General features: G+C 38.4%; 1 long non-coding RNA gene across 1 annotated transcript; it reads left to right on the top strand.

The window, feature by feature from the left end:
• The first annotated feature begins 242 nt into the window (after window positions 1-242).
• On the top strand, window positions 243-26,965 carry LOC131736817 (uncharacterized). Its single transcript, XR_009328392.1, has 3 exons — window positions 243-415; window positions 10,412-10,464; window positions 18,644-26,965. It is a non-coding gene; the product is annotated as an uncharacterized LOC131736817 (long non-coding RNA).

The following is a 26,965-nucleotide window of genomic DNA, read 5'->3' as shown; positions in this document are numbered from 1 at the left end:
AGCTGATTCTGTTTTATAATTAAACTCAGAAAATGCTGTTAATTACAAAACAATCTTTGTTTTTACCTTCATATCTTGCCTGAGCCTAATTCTGGTCCTCTTAATTTTATTTCAAACAGAGCTGGCACATTACATAATTTGTTCATACCACAAAGCATTTTGGGATATTGGAGGATACACAAAAAAATGTAGTTTGGTATTACAGCGTTGTCACAAAGACGGCCAGAGTGGGTGGCGTCAGACCAGAAAAGGAATACATGATGAGCTGAGTGCAATGGCTGCACTCAGCGTTTATTTAACAAATAAAAGGGTTGTAAACAGCACAAAACAGGACACGGCACTGGTAGCCAAAAGAAACATATAAACAAAACGGACTAAACACTTAACAAACGGTGCACGGAGACAAACAAACACGGTGAGTACAAACAACTATTATATTTACGATCTTACTTTCAATTTACTTTTACTCTCTCTCTCTCTCTCTCTCTCTCTCTCTCTCTCTCTCTCTCTCTCTCTCTCTCTCTCTCTCTCTCTCTCTCTCTCTCTCTCTCTCTCTCTCTCTCTCTCTCTCTCTCTCTCCTCTCTCTCTCTCTCTCTCTCTCTCTCCTCTCTCTCTCTCTCTCCTCTCTCTCTCTCTCTCTCTCTCTCTCTCTCTCTCTCTCTCTCTCTCTCTCTCTCTCTCTCTCTCTCTCTCTCTCTCTCTCTCTCTCTCTCTCTCTCACCGTTCTCCTCTTCCGAACACCCAACCCTGAGTGCAAGAAATGTGCGTCTATATATACTATTGTGCTGGGATTCAATACTAATTAATTATTTCACTTGAATCCCAGCACGTGAATTAATTCTGTGCAACCCCGTGCTCACATATTACATTTAACCAGCACGTGAAGTGATTTGTGCTCTCCTCGTGCCTAAATACAAATCTACACTTTTTAAATACACGTGAAACACAGACCCGTTTATATCCCGTGTACCAATCTATACACCAACATTTACACACGCACGCATACACACAAATGCACACAGGGACGGGGCACATTGCCACAAGCGTCCACACTTCTGCACTACCTGATGCGATCTAATTAGAACCGGACTCGAGACTACCTCCTGAGGTGGGTCTCGAGTCCGGTTCTCGAGTATGGTATTAAATGCTGCGTAGTGTGGACGCAAACTGTATTTAACACTTTTAAGCCGCTTAAATGCAACTAATACGGTTTAAAAGGCATAGTGTGGACAGGGCCATAGTGTCTGAAACTGTCTCTCACAGGCATATGGCATCTTAATTTGAATATTCAGTATGTGACAACACTTGCTTCTCTGGCCTCCATCTTTATGTTCAGCAGCACCATTTAAATACAATGCCACGTAAACTATGGGAACACAGGAAATGATAATATCCAGTACAGCATAACATTCTTCTTCTTTTTATAGTATTATGTCAAATGGATTTAATATTTGAATAGTATATTTATAGCAAGTCATTTTCAACTTCAATGTTGAAGGTGATGCTGCAGTTAGAGTTTGTAAATTGTTAATGTGTACTCTCTTACTTCTCATGTAAGCTTGATGAACTGAAACATACTGCATGACTAGATAAACAATGTCAAGGCACAAATATGTTTAGACTTTCTCTTTGTGTGCTGAGTCACCAAATGAACAAAATAAAATGAATAATAGAACAGTGTATCCATTTCGAATTGTTGTTCTGTACTCAAGGTTAATGTACTTTGTGTTTTCATCACACCACGGTGTTTCACAATACTTGTGATGGTTCTGATGGGCTACTTGCATGATAAGATCAAATTATCATTTAGTGACGCACTATTTTGTTAAAGACAAAAAGTGAAATAAGTTTAGGGAGAGTATGTATTCATGCCAACTATAAAACCCACTTGTTCTTCATTCAAGAACCACTTGGTGAACTACAGTGACAATTAACTACGTTGTGTATCTGGTCTTGTATCACGGTAAAAAACAATACTGTACATACCACTATTATGATAAGATATATCATGTAAAAAAAAAAGTATCATGATTCATCGATACACAATTAATTGATACCCTAATACCGTCCAAGTGTACAGTACACATTTCAAATCAGTTTTAAAAAACAATGTACTTGAAGCTGCTTGGAGATGGTCTTGTAGCCTTTACCTTTACCATGCTTGTCTATTATTTTCTTTCTGATCTCCTCAGACAACTCTCTCCTTTGCTTTCTCTGGTCCATGTTCAGTGTGGTGCACACAATGATACCAAACAGCACAGTAACTACTTTTCTCCATTTAAAAAGGCTGAATGACTGATTACAAGATTGGAGACATGTGTGATACTAATTAAAGAAACCAATTAGTTTGAAATATCACTATAATCCAATTTTTTATTATCTTTTCTAAGGGGTACCAACAAATGTGTCCAGGCCATTTTAGAATATCTTTGTAGAATAAACAATAATTCATCTCTTTTCACAGCTTCTTTGCTTTATTCTATGACATACCAAAGGCATGCAAGTATACATGATAAAAATAGCTTTTAATTTCATCACTTTTCAGGAGGAATGAGCATTATTTCAATGAGCTGTAAGGGTACCAACAAATTTGAGCACGTCTGTATATATATATATATATATATATATATATATATTTTTTTTTTTTAATTGCACCAGAATTACAATGTAATTCAGCGAGTTTTCCATTTCCTTGACCTTATGCTGTAAAGTTCTGTTTACCAGCAGACTGAAACAATAACTTTTCCAATCTCTTCTTTTAGTCCCCTATGCTATTAAACACAAGAAAACTGATGGGTGGCTAAGCCTAGAATGACATGATGAGATTTTCTATAAAACTTCAAATTAAAGTGAGAGATCACATTTCTCAGGATATACAAGAAAGTATTCCAATGGTTAGGCACAGTCGTGACATTAAAAATGTAAGCCTCACTTCATAAAACAGAACATGTTTTAATAAGAGTGCCTTGTTTTATCACTTGGTGGACATTTTGCACTGAGAAGATGCCTGCAGCTGCTTAATAGAGCGTGTTCTGGACAAGCTGTAATTCTTTCACTTCCTGGCTGTAAAAACAGTTTTTTGCTCAGTGTATTCATTGTCTACCTTCCACACATTTAAGCATATTTCAATATAGTGCTGCTGGCCGTTGACACGGCCCTATACACCTGGAATAAAAAACCAGAGGTGCCAGAATTCCAGCTTCAATTTGAATTTGTGGAAGGCAAAGGACAGTGATGACGAATGTGCTGTTCAAGATCATTCCGATAAGATTGTGTGATTGTGGTGGCCCTGGAAGATGCCGGAAGTCTCTGTCATGCTCCTCATACCATGCCCACAACACTGGCATGGTAAATGGATGCTTGTCGTCTGGACCGCAGCCATCGCCATCAGCATACAAGTGCAAAATTGCTGTGGACGCAATGATACTTATTAATGATACAATGAAAGGGTATTTAAAGGGAACTTTCTATTGTGAGTTTATTTCACTTTTTTTTGGAAAATGCTATAAACACAGATTTTTGGCCATCTACTCAAAATTAAAATGAAATGTTTACAAAATGTAAAACAGAAGCCTTAGAGATGCATATGTTTGCAGTCACGCTATGCTTGATGCAAATCTACAGGGTAAAAGAGATCTGGCCATCCTAATATGTAATTTAGAACAGGAAACATAAAAAGTAAACACACTCTGCCCTAAATCTTCTGTAAGACCTGCTTCTCTGATCTTATAAATGTTATTCTTTGCAAAGATATTGACCTAATTAAATTTATATTACATTTTCATTTAAAAAAATATATATGTAGTAATGAACATAAGCACGGAAAATTTAAAAAATCACCATAGGATTAATACAATGGAGTCGTGAAATTTAAAGAGACTGGATTATAAAAATGATATTCTAATCATTATTCCTAATTTGTGATGTGTTTCACTAGCCTCCATATATTCATTAACCCAATTAGAATGACAACCAAGTTGACTTTGTAATACATTTTAAGAAACATTTTAAGTAGTAGCAATGATTGCTTGTACTACAGAAACATGTGGCTTAAAATACAGTTAATTGCATAAAGCCTACTATATCTAGTATATTTTCCCTTTTTTTATATAGATCATGGACATTTTCAAATTACCAAAAAACAAAAAACATTTTTGCTGGACAAGCTCATAATATCAAATGATAAAGTATAAGTTTGCACATTCAGCATATGTTTGTTAATTTGAATATTTGTCAGTTTTAAATCAGTTATCTGGCCTGAATTGAAATAATATACTTATAAACCTGCTTTGGTATTGCTCTTTTTTTATTTTTTTACTTTGTTTTTTTGTTCATGACATCGAAATGTATACCTATTAATACTATATATATCATACAATATATTTCAATGTTGTTGCTGTTTTTATTTTTAATTGCTTAGGACTCAATATACCTGGATAATCACTGTGACTCACCATTTAAGTTAATATCGTTTAAAACTTAAGCAGCAAGACTTAGGCCAAATGTGTTTTAAACTCTTTCCTCCTTGGGGCTCCCAAATACTGCAGGGAAACAGTAGCTTAGCAACACCAAATGGATACCGAATTCACAAGTGCACCAGTGGTTTAATGCCCCTCCCAAGTGGCAGGAAGACAGGCCCATAAAACTTACTGAATGGGACAGGTGGACTGGATCTGTTGTTAAAAGCAGAACTTGGCTCCTGGCCTAGATAATTTTATTGACCCAGGTTGTCTGCATTAACTGCCCCTGTGGGGTATGATTCATAATTGGACAAAGCAAGTCCCAACCAATCAATGTTTTGATTTAAATCTAACAAAAGTAGTCATATTAAAGCTCTGTAATGTAAAATGTGGTTTACAGGCATTACCCCAAGGGGCCCAGCAATCCAGTGGTTAAGATGGAAAATTGGCTGGTCACAGCTGAACGGAGAACTGATTCCCTTAGGGCAGTGTTTCCCAAACTTTTTGATTGGCGACCCAAATGAACACAGGAATAATAACCCACGACCCCAAATTATTCAGTATTTGGTTTTTTAACTTAAATACTTCTTAACCAATCAAAAAGCCATGTTTCATTTATTTGTAACTACACTACACTATATAAGCATTCAGGCTTTGATAGTTTAACAGCTTGCTAAAATGTTTGCTTTTATCAAATTAATTATTAGTAAAAAATGGTATTAAACTAACATATTGTAAAGACGAGGCAGGACTTGTACGAACATTCTTTATCATGACAGCCAGCTCAGGTTTTTGAATTAAGGGTTCCCTTCGCGTGGACATAAGGACTGCAGCCAATCGCAGACATGCATTTGCAAGAGAGGCCCCATGGGGATTGATGGACTATGTGGGTGCATTGAGATAATGGGTGGTGGGACAGGAATGCATGCCTGTGATTGGGGGAGCGCGCATGACAGAGCGAAATGTAAGCCTGGCAGAGGGAGGGGCTGGGTGAAGAGTGAGTTTTGGAGCTGTGGGAGAAAACCTTTTTTTTTTTTTTTTTTACCAATTCAGACACGCAGAGACTGTTGGCTTTGTGTGTGTTACCTGCCTGTTTATTAAACCCTTGTGTTTATCCTGTGTTTGTCAATGTTTATTGCATTTATTTTATTGAACTGCTCATTCTTGTGAAATAAACCGTGCATTTGAGACCAGCATACTTGCCTGGATTGCTTCCTTTACCTCCACGTTACAATATCAATTTAAAATTATGTTGCAACATAATGAATACCAGTTTTAATTTCCAATTCAGCATCAAACATTGCAAACATACCGTCAGGAAAAACTTGTGTCGTTTCACAATGCAATCTGGCTTTCATGAGCCAGTACTTCACAACAAATGACACATGAGGACAGGGGTGCTGGGGGTGTGGCAAAAGACTGGTGATAAAACAATACATTGTTTACATAATTACTGCTAATGATTTGTATGCAAATTATATTTATTTTGAATATAAGCGTAATCCAGGGCGATTTACAGTCGTAAACAAAAATACATTTCAAGAATCACAATACAAGTATTAATACAATTAAGAGCAAGATAAAATACAATCACTTCGGTTCTAGCAAGTACAAGTATATGACAAAATACGATTCAGTAACGGAGCAGATAATAGTGTCAGTGATAGTTATATCAGGATATAATTAAATACAAAATACTACAGATTAAATGACACTTGACAGATTACAGTACTCTAAAGTACAGGGTTAAATGCAGTAAAATAGGGAGCAGATAAGAGCAAGTAAAGTGCATTTAAGGAAGAGTGATAAGTGTCCAGATGGAAAAGAGGAGTTTCTACAGGTGCTGTCTGAAGAGGTGAGGAGTCGCTGGAAGATTAAATAAAATCTTAACAGTGTGTGCTGAACTTCATATTTTTTAGATTGTTTGTGACCCATCAGAAACCTTGCGGTGACACATATTTGGGTCACGACCCCCACTTTGGGAAACGTTGCCTTAGGGACAGCATCCCCCTTGGAAAAAGCTGTTGTGGGATTGCCCCTTCTTTTTAAATGTGAACCTCCGAAAAACACAACTCGCTTTACATAGGGAAGCCTACTTAAAATAGTTTCTCACTGGAAAGGAGAAAACTACTGTGAAAATACATACATTTAGAACTTCATTATAATTAACTTATTTAGCTTGTTCAAATGCATGGCAGAGTCACTGGGTGGGTGGGAGTGAATACTATTAAGCTGTAACAGTATATACTTCATGGCTTGCTCTGTTGCGCTTTTGTGCAAGGTAGTGGCCAGTATGATGGCATGACATTTATAGAACATTCTTCAGGCTGTAAAGAGGGCTTGAGATAAGGTAAAGGGTGGGGTGTTTTTTAGAGCATCATTTATAGGGTCACTTATGATCCTATAGAGTTTCAAACCAATGTAATCAACCAATGTAACTGGCTGATCAAATTGCACAAAATGACAATCGGTTATACCATAACAGATAGGAGTTAATTTATTAAATCACAAAAAAGGAGCACACAGGTATTACTTATGACTGTGGGTTTATTCATAATAGTAGTAGTAGTGGTAGTGGTCACAGTACTGTATGCAAGACATTTGATTAGATTCACATCATAAGTTTATTTTTGTCTCTAATTTTCAGCAGTCATGCTGTACAGTCCAAAGTAGTACTCACCAAGATCTATTTTGTTTTTTTTAAAGCACAAAGTAATTGCTGAAACAGATTGATATACTGCCATCTATTGGAAAGCAAGATGTATGAACAAAGTAAAAAAAAAGGCTTACATCAATAGTTAAGTAAATCAAAGTGAAGAGGAATAAACTAAGTATCACTGGTGTATTGTAGAGACGCAATTGGAATATTGCATAGGGTGAGAGTGGTCAGAGCTGCTGCCCTGCTTTTTAACCATCCTGTGTGGGGTGGAAAGCAGCTAGTATCTTAGAACAACCTGCAATATACACTGAGTGTACAAATTATTAGGAACACCTTCCTAATATTTTGTTGCACCCCCTTTTGCCCTCAGAACAGCCTCAATTCGTCGGGGCATGGACTCTACAAGGTGTCGAAAGCGTTCCACAGGGATAAGAACAGAAGAACATAAGAAAGTTTACAAATAAGAGGAGGCCATTCAGCCCATCTTGCTTGTTTGGTTGTTAGTAGCTTATTGATCCCAGAATCTCATCAAGCAGCTTCTTGAAGGATCCCAGGGTGTCAGCTTCAACAACATTACTGGGGAGTTGGTTCCAGACCCTCACAATTCTCTGTGTAAAAAAGTGCCTACTATTTTCTGTTCTGAATGCCCCTTTATCTAATCTCCATTTGTGACCCCTGGTCCTTGTTTCTTTTTTCAGGTCAAAAAAGTCCTCTGGTTCAACACTGTCTATACATTTTAGGATTTTGAATGTTTGAATCAGATCGCTGCGTAGTCTTCTTTGTTCAAGACTGAATAGATTCAATTCTTTTGGCCTGTCTGCATACAACATGCCTTTTAAACACCCGGATAATTCTGGTTGCTCTTCTTTGCACTCTTTCTAGAGCAGCAATATCCTTTTCGTAACAAGGTGACCAGAACTGAACACAATATTCTAGGTGAGGTCCTACTAATGCATTGTAAAGTTTTAACATTACTTCCCTTGATTTAAATTCAACACTTCTCACAATATAGCCGAGCATCTTGTTGGCCTTTTTTTATAGCTTCCCCACATTGTCTAGATGAAGACATTTCTGAGTCAACATAAACTCCTTCCCTTCTTCAATTTCAGTATCTCCCATATGATATTTATAATGCACATTTTTATTGCCTGCATGCAGTACTTTACAGTTTTCTCTATTAAATTTCATTTGCCATGTGTCTGCCCAGTTCTGAATGCTGTCTAGATCATTTTGAATGAACTTTGCTGCTGCAACAGTGTTTGCCACTCCTCCTATTTTTGTGTCGTCTGCAAATTTAACAAGTTTGCTTACTATACCAGAATCTAAATCATTAATGTAGATTAGGAAGAGCAGAGGACATAATACTGACTGTGGTACACCACTGGTTACCTCACTCCATTTTGAGGTTTCTCCTCTAATCAGTACTTTCTGTTTTCTACATGTTAACCACTCCCTAATCCATGTGCATGCATTTCCTTGAATCCCTACTGTGTTCAGTTTGAGAATTAATCTTTTATGTGGGACTGTCAAAAGCTTTCTGGAAATCTAAATAAACCATGTCGTATGCTTTGCAATTATCCATTGTCAATGTTGCATCCTCAAAAAAGTCAAGGATGCTGGCCCATGTTGACTCCAATGCTTCCCACAGTTGTGTCAAGTTGGCTGGTAGTGGATCTCTACTCCGAATAGCTTGTTCCATCTCATCCTACAGATGCTCAATTGGATTGAGATCTGGTGACTGGGCAGGCCACTGCAGTAAGCTGAATTCACTGTCATGTTCGTGGAACCATTCCTGGACAATCCTAGCCTTGTGGCATGTGGCATTATCCTGCTGAAAAAATCCATTAGCAGATGGATACACTGCTGCCATGAAGGGATGCACCTGATTGGCAATGATGTTCAGATATCCTGTGGCATTCAAACATTGCTCCACTTTTATCAAGGGGCCCAATGTGTGCCATGAAAACACACCCCACACCAGCACACCACCACCACTAGCCTGCAATATTGACACGCGACATGATGGATGCATGTACTCATGTTGTTTTCTCCATACCCTAGTCCTCCCATCAGCATGAAACAGCAGGAACCGGGATTCATCAGACCAGCCAATGTTTTTCCAATCCTCCAGTGTCCAGTGTTTTCGTTCCTTAGCCCACTGCAACCGCAGTTTTTTGTGTTTTGCTGAAAGAAGTGGAACTCTGTTAGGTCATCAGCTGCCATAACCCATTCGTGTCAAGGTACGACGAGTTGTGCATTCTTTTATGGGTCTTTTGGCACCAATGTTGTACTGGACTGTCAGTTGACTAACTGTAGCCTGTCTGTTGTTCTGCACAATTCGTGTCAGCCTCCTTTGGCCTCTTTCATCAATGAGCTGTTTTCGACCATTGGCCTGCCATTGGCTGGATGTCCTTTAGGTGGTGACCATCCTTGATACACACGGGAAACTGTTGAGCATGAAAAACCCAGCAGCGTTGCAGTTCTTCACACACTCAAACCGGCATGCCTGGCACCTACTACCATACCCCGTTGAAAGGCACTTAAATCTTTTGTCTTGCCCATTTACCCTCTGAATGGCACACACACAGTACACAATCCATGTCTCAATTGTGTCAAGGCATAAAAATCCTTCTTTAACCTGTCTCCCCTTCATCTACACTGATTGAAGTGGATTTAACAGGTTACATCAATAAGGGATCATAGCTTTCACCTGGATTCACCTCGTCAGTCTATTTCATGGAAAGAGCAGGTGTTCCTAATGTTTTGTACACTCAGTGTATAGTTAAATAAGAATACTTAAACAGTACACTACAGTAGCTACAGGTACATGATCTGTTTTTGTGCTTACCTTCATATATATCTTCTGTTTCTGTGCTTATCTTCAAAGTCACATTGGATGTGGTCAATAAAGTGAATAATAGATGTTGTCTCTGATACTAAGTTTATGTACAGTAGTTCAAAGTAACATTGCAGTTAAAACTGAAGGTTCTTTTTTAATGCCTACCCCATTACCATTAAAGATTTTACAGTATTTATCAAGTTTACTGATGACTTCAAGGTAATGTTGCATTTTACCCCCTGAAAATACATTGTACTCTCTCTGTGTTCATATAAGAGGGTAAGTTACCCCCAGACCCAACACCTTACCTGGAACGCTGGTTACATGTTTACTGTTGAACAGTTACAGTGATTCCTCCCCATTTCTGTTGAAAAATTTAGTTATGGTGAGCAATACTGCCTACGATGACTCTGCAAAAGCACAATTCATATCCCTCTGCATCTTTCTTGCAGACCTACAGAAACAACACTGCAGGAAGGCTAGCAGTCGACGGACCGATCGCTCTGTAAGTAAATAATATTTAATTTGTAAGTGAAGGATTGCTGGTTGAGGTTGTAACGTGAGTGAGTTGTGTTGGTGTAACAATCGACCAAACTCGCACAGGGCATAGCTGACTGGATTTAGAATAAATTGCAACGAATTATCTAGAGCCCCCAGCTCTAAACCTGTAGGGCATTATATAAGCACTGACGCAAACTTAGTGCACCAGCTCACCGAAGGGCCTCATCACCAAAGGGCCGGCAGTCTACACTGTGGATCAGCTGCCAAACTCTCTACCCACGCTTCAAACTGAACGCTCCAACTCCAAACCAGGTTTGTATACACTTCCTTTTTTTCTCTTCTCTTTATTATTGAATGCTCTCGCTCCTCCTGTACCTGTCTGTTCGTCCCTGTCTCAGCACCACTCTCTCCCATAGTCATTTCTACTTCCTTTCCTCTAGTGCTCCCTACCATAACTATCTTTAATATCCCTGTAATCCTCTCCTCTCGTTCCTGTCCTCTGTCTCCTCCCTCCTGCCGCAAATCTAACTCCTCTAACCTCATCTCCCTGCTTCTCCCTCTTTCCCCTGCTCACCCCCCCCCCCCCCCCCCCCCCCCCGACCCACTCTCTGGCGCCCTCTGGAATTTCTCTAGGCTAACTTAGTCTCTGTCTATGCCTCCCACCTCTCTCTTGACTTCCTAGCTCTCACTGAAACCTGAATCTCCCCTGATAACACTGCCACTCCAGCTTCCCTTTCCACTTTCTATGTCTTCTCCCACTCTCCTCACCCCTCTGGACGGGGTGGGGAAACATAAGAACATAAGAAAGTTTACAAACAAGAGGAGGCCATTCAGCCCATCTTGCTTGTTTGGTTGTTAGTAGCTTATTGATCCCAGAATCTCATCAAGTAGCTTCTTGAAGGATTCCAGGGTGTCAGTTTCAACAACATTACTGGGGAGTTGGTTCCATACCCTCACAAACAGGACTTCTGCTCTCTCCCTCCCTGCTTTTTTCTGTCCCCCCTGCTCTCTCCTCTCTCTCTCTTAGCACCTTTGAGTTTCATGCTGTTGAAATCACTTCCCTTTGTCACCTCCTCCTCATTGTTCTCTACTGCCCTCCTGGACCCCTTACTCACTTTCTTGATGAGCTTGACTTCCTCCTCTCCTCCCTCCCCTCTCCCTCCATCCCTGTTGTTATACTAGGTGACTTCAACATCCACCTCTCCAACCATATCCACTCTGCTGGATTTCTCCCCCTTCTCCACTCCTTCGCCTTCTGTCTCTCCTCGTCACCCCCCACTCACTCAGTGGGCTGTCAACTGGATCTTGTCTAGACTGATTGCCCCTCGCCCTCTCTGTCACTCCTCTCAACATCTCTGACCACTACTTTATCTCCTTCTCTCTGTCGCTCCCTTCCCTTCCTACTCCACCGACCCCCTCTGTCACCTTCTGTTGAAACCTCCAAATGGAGATTAAATTCAGAACAGAAAATAGGAGGCAGTTTTTTACACATAGAATTGTGAGGGTCTGGAACCAACTCCCCAGTAATGTTGTTGAAGCTGACACCCTGGGATCCTTCAAGAAGCTGCTTGATGAGATTCTGGGATCAATAAGCTACAAACAACCAAACGAGCAAGATGGGCTGAATGGCCTCCTCTCGTTTGTAAACTTTCTTATGTTCTTACACTCACCTCCAAACGCTCCTACTTCCACTTTATCATTCAGTCCTCCACTAACAATCCTTGTAAACTTTTCTCTACCTTAGCTCCCCCCTCCACCCTCCTCCATCTCGGCTGATAACTTTGCCTCCTTCTCCTCCTTGCCTCGCTACCACCCTCTGCAACCCCTACTATTCTACCCTCCTTCTCACCCCTCTCAGACTCTGATCTGTGCTCACTGCTTCAAAGACATAAACCCACCACGTGTGCTCTGGACCCCCTCCCCACTCACCTCTTCCAGACTGCTGCCACTGCCCTACTCACTCTCTTCAACACCTCTCTGCTCCCTGGCTGTTTCCCCTCTGCCTTCAAACAAGCCTGCATCACCCCCATCCTAAAAAAAACCCTCCTTGGATCCTTCATCCCTCCAGAACTACCATCCTGTCTCCCTCCTCCCATTCCTCTCTAAAACTCTCAAGTGAGCGGTTCACCGCCAGCTCTCTGCTTTCCTGTCAACACATTCTCTGCTCGACCCGCTCCAATCTGGTTTTGGCCCAGCACACTCAAACTCTCTACTCATGCTACTTCTCTCTCCTCTGTCCTGTGCTAATCCACCACCCTCTCTCCCTCCTCATCCAACAACAACCTTGGTGTTACCCTTGACCCCTCCCTCTCCTACTCTCAGCACATCTCTACTCAGGCACAATCCTGTTGCTTCTTCCTCAGCAACATACGCATAATTCGCCCCTTCCTCACTGATTACTCCACACAGCTCCTAGTTCAAGTCCTGATACTGTCCCACCTTGACTACTGGAACTCCCTCCTGGCTGGCCTTCCTGCCTCTGCTACCCGTCCACTCCAGCTCATCCAAAACTCTGCTGCTCGCCTTGTCTCCTCCTTTCTCTGTTTCTCCCATGCTTCACCGCTGCTCCGCTCTCTGCACTGGCTCCCTATCGCTGCTCGCATTCAATTCAAAACTCTTGTACTCGTCTGTCGCTGTCTTGCCCATTCTGCTCCCTCCTATCTCCAGACTATAATTTCTCCCCCTCTCGACACCTCCACCTCCGGCAGACTAGCTGTACCCCACCTCCGCTCCCCCGTCTCCAAAGCCCGCTCCTTCTCCACCCTTGCCCCTCAGTGGTGGAATGACCTACTCACGGATATCAGGACTGCTCAGTCCCTAACTACCTTCCGGCGCCTCCTCAGGACACACCTGTTCAGACAGCATCTGTAAGCACTACAACTCTCGACCATGCTGGACTATATGGCACCCACTTGTACCAGTACTTGCATCAGCTTGTACTTGCACTGAACAACTCCATACCTTGCTGCATTCAACTACTGCTCATACCTATAAGTACTTACTATATCTTGTATTTGATTTTACTCTCATAGGCATCTGATTGGTTAAACAGCATCACATTACCATGCGTTTATAGAGCATATACCATGGCTTGCATACTAATGAGCCATTTCACACTGAATAAATCACTACGCACCACTACATTCTAAGTTCCATGACAAACTGCCATTTTATTTGTTATTGGTTACAAAACCACTGCTAAAAATGAGTGACATTCCACCTATTTCTTTTAATGTGGATGAAACTCCAGATAACACCAACTTTCTGAGTGAAGACTGCAAAAAATTATTATAAAATAAGCGTACCAGCAACTGTCAGGAGTAGACACTAGTGTTGTAAATCGAACCCTGGCGTTGACATCGATTACCGTGCAAATTCTAATGACGAGTATTGATCATTATCGAGTTAAAATGCTTTAAAAAAAAAAAAAAACTTCCCTCGCAGTAACAGTTTAAAGGAACAAAATAGTCCTCTTTTTATAGAGCATGGTATAAAAAACTAATTCAAACAAATCCCAATGTTTTAAGACACGTCTGATTGCATTACATTGGCATTTAAATATAGCACGCTCCAATTTTCATATTCCTGGCGTCACTAGACTTAGCCTTGTTTTGTGCAAAATCTGACACATTTCCAGTGTAAACATAACAGTAAATTAAGAAAACAAAAAAAACAAACCCCATTGTCTAAAGGAGAAAAAAAGGTTTGAAAACTACATTAACATTATGGACTATTCACATGCAAATAATTCAATCTCTTATTTATTTATTTTTATTTGCTGTCGGTTACAATTTATGAATTACGTGGCCCAGCTTCTGCTAGCGAAAGCAGCCGTCCCTTCCAGTGTCCGGGGCTGCAGAGATGCAGTTCACTTTTTGAACTATATTTAATTGTCTCATGAAACAAGCAAAGAAAAAGATTTGCGATTCTCTGTCCCTTTTATGCTATCACGCATGACCCCTTGGTAAACAAGTGCAGCTGTCTCTACTGTCTGCAGCTGCTACGTAATTTACCTTCCGGGTCAATACGTTCCTGCAACAGAATCTCGCCTTCTTCCAGACTGACCGACTACCCGGCCCGGAGAAAGAACTGTCAGGCCAGCCCGTCCAAAGACTTTCGCTGCTTAGCGCCCTCACAGGTTTCTGTCATAGTATATATATATATATATATATATATATATATATATATATATATATATATATATATATATATATATATACATATATATATATATATATATATATACATACATACACACACACACACACATGTCCAGAATGTAAATGTTATTTGTCATACTGGAAGTTCACCGTAAACCACGACGATGAATGAATTAATAACTTGTTATTAAAAAATTGTCAGTGACTGCCTGCACAGGCAAGCCCAATTGTGCTAGTTTTAAGCAGAACTGGCAACCCTGGTGTGCAGGCTAATTTGTGCAGTGTAAATGAAGATTTCAGGGGCTGACTTCTGAATAATGTGCAAAAGATACTGCTGTGCTGTGTCAACACAAACCTACTCTGTCCCAGCAGTTATAATTATGTTATGACGTATAAAAACTATTTTAATTTCTAAAACAATATTGGTCTATTAAACCACAAATAATTTGCCCTGAGTGCCCTTCAGTGTATGTTACAACTCAAAGAGGTTTTATTGTGAGGTTAATTAGACACACCCAAGCTTACCTATACTGTATAAGATGTTTAATTAAGCTCCCAGTAAAATCTGTAATGGATCAAACTGCTATGCTTTGTGAATTTATTTCCATCCCAGATTTACCCATAATGCTGATGTAAATCATGTTTAGCAGACGTAAAGTCTGATTTTAGCAGCCGCTAAAAATGCGGCGTATGTAAAGAGCGGTGTTCACCTGCTGTTCTGCACCCGCTATCAACTTTGCACTTTGCCATCATTAATCCATTAAAATGATACTGAAATGCATTCAAATGAAGAAAAGAGCATGGAATACTAAAAGGGCATAAACATTGTAATGTGATGTAAGGATTTTGCCTTGCACTTAGGCAATTGCTGACCCTCCAAAAACGTTACACCTCTTCTTACAAGGTGCAAACCATTGTAGAAGAGAGTAACTAAGTGCTGTATAAAAACACACACCTGCAGAGACCTGTCATTGGCTTCAGGGTGGCTGCTGTGGTACACTTCCTGATGCGGCGACGCTTGGCTCTTGTTAAGGAGAGACAGGAACACGTTTGGAGGAGAAGGACAAGACGCAGAAGACCCTGCATATTCAATCTCAGGGTAATTTTGTTTGGGATGCCAGAGAATGTGATGCTAAAGCATTATCGTCTCACTCCGCAGGTAATCCTTGACCATAGCTGAACTGAGGGATGAGCTAGACCCCTGAGTTAATCTAGACACCGCTATCCCTGCACATGTGAAAGTGCTGTGTTCTCTGCACTACTTAGACTCTGGTTCCTTTCAGACCACAGTTGGAATGTCTGGAGGGATAGCCCAATCCACCTTTTCAAGTGCTAGGCATATTTCTGGATGTCATGGGCAGGCCAATACATATCATTTCCTAAGGATACTATCATAACTGATTTTGGCTGAGGCTTTTACAAACAACTCCAATTTGAATTTTGCATCCACAATTATTTGCACTCCGCCTATACTTACATCACCCCCTTAATGTCTTATTTATTTTTACTTACTGTATTGTAATGTGGTGCCAACCTCCCTCATGTCTCTGACAGTGTGACACATGCATATATTGTATATATTGGTATTACCTTAAAAAAGTTGTATAAGTCAATTTTCTAGTCATTTTTTTAGAGCCCTTAAAAAGGGGGAGCGACTAATACACCAGTGCGATGTATGTGCTGGTGTGTCTAATATTAAACTACTGTACCAGTGCCACAATGGGATTACTAAAGTCATGGTTATGGCTCACACATTTTTTCAGGATCTACGGCATTCAGGTCATGTTGCTAGGTAGAAACACAAAACCACTGTTCTAATTAAAAGTTTTAATTTGTTACTCTCAATACCCTTAGTCATTTTAAGTCATCCTTAGTCATCCTCTCAACCCAGAGTGGTTATCAGTTACCAATTCTCGGAAATACAAAAATGTCACAGCTATACTGCTTCACTGTTAACACAATAGTCATTCCCATCTTCCCGAGCCACTGATTTATATATTTATAAATAGTGGTTAAAGTTATCAATCTTCGGACTATGAAAACGTCACTTCACTGTTAACACAATAGCTGTCAATCTCTATGAATTTCCTTATTCCCAGCCTACTGAGCCATTGATTTGTCAGCATTCAAACTGAACCCGCCCCTGGGATCCGTACCAAACAGCTATTGGTTAGAAAGCCGAGTAAACTTATCATGTCTTCCGTTCATTGTAACTGTAATGCTATAATAATGCGGACTTGACTTTGAGAATGGATAAAGTAGGACAGTCAGTCAAAAAATGAAAATGCTACACAACAGGTTTGAAATTGCACATTGCTGAATTTGCCGAAATGCATGTCAATCTCAATGCTGAAAAACACAGTACGTGACTGGAGACGAAACAAAGACAAACTTAAAATGACGAGAGAAAAACAAGCTGATATAGGAGGAATGTGTTTATGGATCGATGTAGAAAGCATTTTGTAGAAAGCATTTTGATTGAGTGGAGTACTTTGAATGACATTAATACAAACTGTAACTTGTTCTACATGTCAGTGCAACGCAGTGGTACACTTGTAAAGTATGTGTATGGTTATTGATTAACAAAACAAAATGCATGTATTTGTACAGCTGGAAATTTAATGCAATTGTACTGTACCGTATTGCAATAGTAACATGTTTGGTTTACTGGTTATTAGATAGTGCACAGTTTATTTATTTTTTGTAATTGACACAAGTAGCACTGTTTAATAATTTTCTTTTAAATTTGAATTAATACAGCAAATTTGTAAAACCCAATGGAACTAGAACTATTGTCTACTATATGTCTTAATGCATACAGAAAGGGTGCTCTCCATTAAATATGATATTATTTGTTTACTTAGCAGATGCCTTTATCCAAGACGACTTATATAGACTAGGGTGTGTGAAAAAAAAAATCATCATAATGGTTTCATTTAATTAAAATAAATATATATATATATATATTTAAACACAGCTGTTTTATCATCTTTGGCCCTTGGTGCTTGTCTTGTGCAGGCATGTTTTAAGGTAGAATACAGTAAGTATGTTGTGTTCAAATAATTGGGATTTTTAAAAAAATGAAACACAGTATGTAATTGAAAAATATTATATTGAAATATAATGACCTATGAATTCATGCTATTATTATTACTAATATTGTACTCATATTACGCATAAATGTAGTGCAGCGAAGGATTTATACGTTTTGATGATTTAAAATGCTTCTACCTTTGAATCGTTTGAGGCTAGATATAGCTCATATTTCAACAATAAGCACATATATCAACGAAAAGTAGGCAGAACGGAAAGTAATAACTACTCTGTTAATTTAATTTTCATTTGACCTGTTTTGTGTTTTGGTGTTTTATACTGTTTTGATGTCTAAAAAATGCATTCCATTTATAATGCCAAAAGTTTGCATTAAAACCATGGCGATGAATAAATGAATAGGAAACGCAGACGCATGAGCATATCTCAGAGGAATGCACATGCTTTTTGTATCCAAGGCTCTGCCTGTTCAGTTTTCATCCCGACAGGAAAAATAGATTTTGTACTGACAAATGTCATATAAACAGATGTTAAGAAGATATGAAAAGTGTTGTCGGTAAGATTCTACTACTGCAGCCTCCTGCCTTTTTTTCTGCCTCCCCATTTTTATTTTTGGCTGCCAAATGCCACTGATCCCCGCAGAAGGTGCACTCAGACCAGGGCTGCAATGAAAAAGACCCGCAACACACCGCTGGTCTGGAAGTCTGGACCACAGTGTTTGGGACTCTGTTTCTAATTACTAACAAAGCATTTACCACAGTGCAAAGTTAACACCAGTTTTATCCTCAAAACAAAACAAAACATAGATGTTAAAAAGCTTTAAATAAATCACTCAGGAATCACTCAGGGTGTTCTTTCAAGAGCTCCTACACTTACCTTTTTTTTTTTTTTTTTTTTTTTAAGAAATCTAGTAGTTGCCAATTGATTTTACCCCGTTTTTCTCCCAGTTTGAAATGTCCAATTGTATTTTAGGCTCAGCTCACCGCTACCACCCCTGCGCTGACTCGGGAGCGGCGAAGATGAACACACTCTGTCCTCCAAAGCGTATGCCGTCAGCCGACCGTTTCTTTTCACTCTGCAGGCCCACCATGCAGCCAAACCAGAGCTACAGCATCGGAGGACAACGCAGCTCTGGGCACATTACAGGCAAGCCCGCAGGCGCCCGGCCAGACTACAGGGGCTGCTTGTGTGCAGTGAGCCGAGGACCCCCTGGCCGACCTAAGCCCTACCCTCCCCCCGGGAGCTCCCGTCCACGGTCAGAGGTGGAATAGTCCTACACATACCTTATTTCTGTAATATCGGCAGTTTTCTTTTTCGTTTTTTAAAAAATTGTATATACATTAAATATGAGGTTTTATGATAATTTAGTCTTCGGGCATCTGCAGCTTAATTTTAAGCTGTTTCCAAATAAGTACTGCACTGTAGAATAGGTTATGACTTATTATAGCCTGTCACACCCCAGGGAATCAAGTGACATTACCACAGTGACTTCACTTTTGATTTCAGGGATTTAGAACACTGAGCCACTTAATCAATAGGGTTCAAACCGGGTGATTCATTACAAGAGAGTGCTTGTAATGCATGGGTCTGTTCAGAAATCTAGTCAACACCCTGTGACTGGTAAGCCAAATCCAAGACATTTCCCACTTTTTAACATGTGGTACTCTTTTAAAGACATTATAAGAATATTTACCACTTTAAATTCCTCCCAATGATATTTGTGCTTTTATTTAACTGTATTAAGCGACCACCAGTCTAACGTGACCAGCGACCACAATTCTCTTACCCAGCAATGGACTCAAACCTGTATTAAGAACCCTTATACAGGGCTATTTTATGAAAAATATGGTTTCAAATGGTACGTCCTAAATTCAAAGGGATAGAGTAACCATTTTAGTGGTCTTTTATCCATAATCAATAAAACAACAGCGCTCTCTTATAAAGGAAGAGAGAAAATGTAGAGAAACAAAAGGGCCTTCCTAGATGTCAGAATTAAAGTTATTAAACTTGTAAAGACGGTCAGGTGCCAGAAAAACTGCTGAAAAATTTGGCACTAGAAAGACGCAGATACAGCATTTTGAAACGGAAAGAACTAGGGCTTGAAGTTTTAGGTTTTTGTTTTTGTTCACGTGACCGTGTTTTGAGCCGATTCAATATCTAAATTAAACTGTTAATTACTAATCAAAGTCGCTTCTTTTTACCTTGATGTCCTGATTGACTTGCTGATTCTGTTTCACCTTCTTCATTATTCGAACACAAGAGCAAGCAATGACATTAATCACTTCCCCCAGATGCTACTTTAACTTGCATTTCGTTCTCACACTTGCCTGGGAACTAGATATCTTCCAATGTGCCTGTTTCGTGTTGTGTTGTTCAACATGTACTTGAAAGGCAGACACAGGCACTGAAATTTGAAAAGGATTTAAAACATTTCGTGTGACCTGAGACAGGCAAACATTCATAACTTTCACACAATAATTTGTTTTGTAAATGCATTATCTAATTGAATGTTATCAAATTACATACTTCCTTTTGTTCATATTACATCTTCTGGCTTTTACAGTGTATGTAAGACATACATAACTACAGGAAAGCATGTCAGAGACAAATAGAAAATTCATAAGTTATGGGCCCTCTTTTAAGAGACCACCTGTGTTAAGAGGCCACTATTTGAATGTCCCTTGAGTGGTCTCTTAATACAGGGTTTACTGTACAGTTAATTATACAAACAACAACACCAGAGTAAGGTTGTAAGCTTTCAATTACATTTTCTTTGTATACTGGGATCTCGGGAACCTGTGTCTCCTGGCTGTCCACTTACCTATCTGGACGCATGCAGTCTGTTTTCTATGATGGAAACAGTGCAGACGCAAACCCGGTCACTTGCGGTGTCCCTCAAGGATCTGTTCTTGGGCCTCTTCTTTTCAACATCTACATGCTTGCTAACATAGCCTCATGTTTCACTCCTATGCAGATGACACCCAGCTCTACTAAAAATTAGACCCTGGAAGTCCCTCTGCCATGGTCCGGCTCTCAGCTTGCATCCAAGACATCGAGGCATGGATGTCTGACAACTTTCTTCAGCTCAACACTGACAAATCTGAACTTCTAGTAGGATCGAGAACTCAACTGAAGAATCTCAATATTGTTGCCTTGAACCTCGGAAACTGTATGCTGCTGCCTTCCCCCACCCCACTATGAAGCCTTGGTGTACTTCTGGATAGTAACCTTTCCTTTGATGCCCAAATCTCCTCTGTAGTCAAATTCTCCTTCTACCACCTCCGAAACTCTCAAAGGTCCGTCCCTACCTTTCCCTCCCAGATGCAGACACACTCTGTCATGCATTCATTTCCTCTCGACTCGAACACTACAACTCTCTCTAGTGCTGCTGCTAGGATCCTTACCAGATGTAAAAAACATGATCACATTACCCCCTGTCTTGCCCAGCTGCACTGGCTACCTGTAAAGTTCAGGATTACTTTCGAAATTCTCCTGCTTGCCTACAAGGCCCTTCATCACACAGGTCCAGAGTATCTCTCCAATCTGCTGACCTGCTATGTCCCTGCATGCAAGCTGAGGTCCTCTGACTCAGGCTTGCTTGTTATACCCAAGCAAAAGTGCACCACACTCGGAGAGCGCTCTTTTAGTTTCATGGCCCCAACTCTCTCCCAGCTTTAGTGCGTGTGGCTCTGTGACCGAGCTGTTGTTGCAGTGACGTGTGGGTAGTGACGTCACGGACCAGGAAGTAAACAAAGGCAATGAATGGCGCTGGTGAAACTGAGCGCTACGGCGCTTAGTGTTTTTATTAAATCAAAATTAAATTAAATCAAATCAAAAGATTTAAACAAACACAAAAAACTACAAAACAAAAAGGCGCGTTGGCTTTCAATGCTCTTTGAGCCTGGTATCTGTTATTAACTGCTGTCTAAATTGCTATTTCAGGTTTTTCACTCTTATTCGTATGATTCTGTATGACACACGTATCCACAATGTTTAGAATTCACATCCTAGCCTTTTATTTAATGTAGTATGCCTGTATTTAGTGTATTTGCGTTGTTTTTTTACTGTTTGTATTTAATGTACTATGCCCTGTATTTCACTGTATTTAATGTATTATGCATTGTTCCTCACTATCTTGTAAAGCGCTTTGTGATGGTGGTCCACTATGAAAGGCGCTATATAAACATGCTTTCACTTCTCAAAATACACTGTAGTAGTTTTTCAGGAATTCAGGATCGCTGTAAACCCATGAATCAAGCTAAGTACGATACTAGAAGTATAAGCGGTGCTGTTGGATAGCTACCGACTGCAGACCCGTTAACATTGCTTTGTTTTATTTCAATAACCACATTTATGTTTAAACAATATTATTTACAATTATGGAGGATATAACCGTTACTCAGTGAATGTTTTGTTTTATTTAGACAATTTCAAGTTATTAATTAAGAGCATTTAAAATTATTATTATTATTATTATTATTATTATTATTATTATTATTTAAACAGCAATGAAAAACATCAGTTTGAGTAAAATAAACTGTACAGGAAATGGATCATTTGTAAAAGCAGTAAGGTGAGTAATAAACTGACTCCATTGTGATTTAGCAGTTGGTTCAAACAATTTAACAACAATGGTGGATTGTAAATAAATATAAAACTATAAAGAGAATCCAGAAATTGGAAAACAAGGTTTTTATGCTGGGTTGTTTTTTGAATGATGATGATATTATTAATAATAATAATAATAATAATAATAATAATAATAATAATAATAATACTTAAATGAGATAGCTGTAGTAATTGTATCAAATAAATATGTGACTAAAACCAAGATTAACTGAGATTAATTTTTTTAATCTCAAAATTAATCGTGAAAGTTCATGGTTGCCCAGCTCTAGATACTATTTAATTTAGCTGAGTGTAGAAAACTTACCATTCTTTACCACCAGAGGTTGCTATTGGAATTCAGAAAAAATATCAAGCTCAAATATGACCCTTGTCTAGTGCAATGTAGAAGCAGCATTTTTTACTTTTGTAGTTGTGAGTGCTAAGCAGTGGTATTGTACACTTCCATTTGTCCTATATATTAATTTTATTAAAAGTGAAAAGCTCTAGGAAACTAACAACAGCTAATGTGAATGTTCAAAGCCAACCAAAAAATCCACTTTAGGTCAAAGATGTAGCCATTTCCTAACTGCTATAGTTTATACACAAGTCAAGTGCTAATAAACGCTGCAGACAAAAACAATATTCACAGCAGTAAAATGAATATATCAGGTCCTAACCATAATTCCTATACAAAAAAATGTCAGAATTATAAACCACCAACCTGGCATCTCCATAAACGTGAAATACATCACAACATTTGTAAAATAAGAGACGAAACATCTCAGTGTGCTAAAAAAATTATTTCAAATTCACACACTGAAATAAATATAGTTTTGTCAGAACTAGCGAAAGCAAAGCAGTCAAGCCAGGCATATAAGAATGTGAATAAAGCAGACAGGTCAGCAGTTTGGGAAGAATCTAGCATTTCCTGTACAGTGTATGCTCTCTAAAGTACTGATGCTCTTACCTTTCTTACGTCAAGTAACGATTCTTAATTACAATAACACCCCAATTAAAGGGAATAACCTTCTGTATTATGAAAATGGTCTAAATAACCAATTTAGTATAATGGAATTCATGAACTATAATGGAATTCATGAACTAAAATCGAACAAAATTTAGTATAATGGAATTCATGAACTAAAAGAACAAAATACAAGATGAAAATTTGATGAAGAAAAAAAAATCATTACAATAATCGCTACAACTGCAGCTATAAATGATATTATTTAATAATTCTATCATTTTTTAAATGGATGGGGCAAGCTTGATTAATTTTTATTGACACTTGTAGATATATTAGATGCTTTCTGTCAAAATGTGATGGATAGTGACCTTTGATCTTTATGATATATATATATATATATATATATATATATATATCTATTCTTTGCAAAATAACTTTGTTAATGTAACAGTTCAGTTAGGGTTGATAAAAAGACAAAAAGTGCTCTAGACACCAACTGGTAGGCTGCCAGGGTTGTATATATATATAATCATAACCATATTAAATATCATTTAGATTAAATAAAGGTCAAAGGGCCATCAGATTTTGACAGAAGGCTTCTAATGTAACTACTCACACTATGGACCTTTACATTGTCCAGGAAATCTTTTATTCTTAAACAACAGATAGTTATACAACATCGCACTGGCTTGGTGTATCTAAACAGATGATGATGATGATGTAAACATGCATGGCTCCTTTGAATCTCTGTATAAGTGAAAATGCATCTTCTTAGACCTTGGCAGTAGGTGCAGCAACACTTTGCTGCTTGCTGTGCAGTATTTTCCCACAAACAACACTTCAGTCGTTGTGCCTGACCCTGATTTATATGCAACCTCACAGCCACGCTGTATTTTACAAATATCTAGGAGCTGTGTGATTAATTAACATCTAGTTCATAGCCCTTGAAATTATTGCAGGATCTCAGGAGCTAATTAGCTTACTGTAAACCTTATAGTAATAATAACAATAGTTCAAAATTTAACAGCAGTGATGCCCATTTCATCATAATAAATGGCTGGGGGTTTTAAATATTAACTCTAGAGTGAAAGAGACGTGATAAATATGCATGAATGATAGGCCTAATGTGATATGTGGACCAATCCCAGTTATATCGTCTTAGAATAAAAATGTACTTACTACACTGATTTAAATAAAATGGTACAGAATTAATTAGAACCATGAACATTAATGGATGTTGTTTAAAAAAAAACATTTAATACAAAAAGCATACTTCAAATATGCAAGATTTTCTGAATATGAGATGCAACTAAATATATGTATGTAATTATGAATGTATGTACAATATGTTATGAAATATTACTCTAGTAGACACTACAGCAATAGGGACTTTTAACAAGCATTTATTCAGTGGATGAAAATACATTTTAATGCAATTCATTATTTCGAACCAATAGTATTCATTCATTCATTATACATAAACATTATTATAATGTTTATATTTTTAGATTTCTCATCAGGAAAATGTCCAAAGACATTCACATAGTTCCTAAAATGAAGTATGTCTATTTACAAGTGTATGTAAATAGCTAAAACAATTACTAAATTAATAAATACAAATATACACGGATGCACAGACAATGTAAACACGTACAATCTACCAATTTTAAATATAATGGAAAAACAAATTACAAATGTAGCTGCACAACACAGGTAGCATCAAGCAATAGAGATTTTAATCTCTTTCAAATTGATTGTATTGATGCCTGCAAAAAATGACTACACAGTTTCTCATGGGGTATAATTAGGAAAAACAGTAGGCCAAAAGCTGTACTTATATGTTCCAAAAATGAGAATAAAGGAGTTTGAGTATTTTTTTGTTATGTAATGCTATATTTATAAGGCAGTATTTATAAACACATTTGCATATATCAAGATGAAAAAGTTGTTTGAATTTGGGTAATTTGCATTTCTTGAAACATATGGCATAGCAGTGAGAGCCATGGGCCATGCCTTCATTAACTGAGCGTTGTTTCATCACTATCTCAGTTTCCTGCTGAGCCACCCTGTGGCGTAGCCTTCTGTCCCTGAGGTTTTAGTGACAAGGGACAATATGTCCCCAAGGTGAAAATCTGGGGAAATATCTCAGATCTGCTCTCCAAGGAGCTCAAATGATTATTTAATCAGACCTTAGTGGGGGAAAAAAGAAAAGACTTACAAAATTCAGTGACTAGAATACTGATCGATTTACAGATAACAGATTTGCAGGTAAAGTCTGGCACTTCTGAGCGTTAAGAGAACATGAATAGAGCAATGCTATGTTAAAAGTATACTAAACATCTGAACTGAAAGTAATGGCTGTCAATTTGTAAGTAGAACAAAACAGTTTGAAATGCAAACTGTACAACTGATTTGCATGATGCAGCTGAGCAGCATTCGGATATTAAAACATATTTTTCATCATCATTCTGTAACGTTATCGGTTTGTTTAACCTTTTTCAAACTGTAATGGTATGTAAGCCAAGTGAAAGTCCCTGGAATGAGCCATGATAAATAAGGCTCAGTGGCTAAACCCTGCATCTGTCAAATTCCAGTGACCTCTCTTAGACAGTAGCTAAATCAACTAAGTTTAGTGTGAGAATTTAAGCCTTGTTTTAGTTGCTATGCTTGTGAAAAAAAAAAGGTTAACCTACTTTAAAGTTCATTGTTTCAAAGTTTAGGTTTGCAGTTGACAAGCTCAATCGAGTTCAATCAAATCATGATTTGTATTAAAGAAAAGTTAAGTAAAAGTTAAGACTTTTTTATGGAAAAGAAGAGGTGACTTGATGCAATCTTTTTTATAAAATGATGAATGGGATTGAAAGATGGAAAGCACAATAATTAACCAAGGCTTGTTGGACCTGTTGACTTTTTAGTACATTGACAATAGATTAGTCTATTTTGTGTTAATGTGTTTTGGTTATGATTTCAGGAGCTGCTCTTCAATTCACGTTACCTGCCACAGGCATATGTAATGTAGGCTACTTTAGCCAAGGTGTCTTTATATTAATAAGCTCTGACACTTTCAGATGTACTGCAGTGTATTGCCATCAAAACAAAGAGAAACTTTATCAAAAATGTCGATCATTAGATCACTAGTCCTTGTTTTTAATGTGAAATCCAAGTTCAAGTTTACTTCCCACCTGCCACAGCCCCATTTTACACCTGGTGTCTATTTTAAACACATTTATACTGTAGTAAGGTGTGATTTGTGGTGTGTTCTGGTTTTACTAAATATGTAATATGTATTAACTTTTTATTTTCTAATATCACAAACTAATTATTTAATTTTGGTAATGTTTATAATTTCACTGTTTCTGCTGTTTGTAAAATAAAAGGCAGATGGCAAAAATGACATCATGAATATACTGTCAAAAAGGCGTTAAGGTATTCACTTTTATGTGTTCAATAAATTGTGACAGCCCTTAAAAGCAGGTTCCCCCTTTTAGATTTCAGATTTTATCATTAGTCAAGTGGTTGCTCAGGTGATAACATTGTTTGCTGTTGTATGGCTTTGAAGTTACCCATTGGTGGCAGATGAAGTTTTCTGATTGTCTAGACCAGTGGTGCGCAAAGTAAACCTCATGTTCTTACTTTATGAAAACGTGTCTATGGCCATTGTTTACTGTAAAAAGTGAAAAAAAATATAAAATGCAGCGTCAACATTATGTACTATTTAT

This window comes from Acipenser ruthenus, chromosome 4, assembly GCF_902713425.1.
Source record: "Acipenser ruthenus chromosome 4, fAciRut3.2 maternal haplotype, whole genome shotgun sequence".
Taxonomy (NCBI): domain Eukaryota; kingdom Metazoa; phylum Chordata; class Actinopteri; order Acipenseriformes; family Acipenseridae; genus Acipenser; species Acipenser ruthenus.
This window is presented reverse-complemented; position numbering and strand designations above follow the sequence as displayed.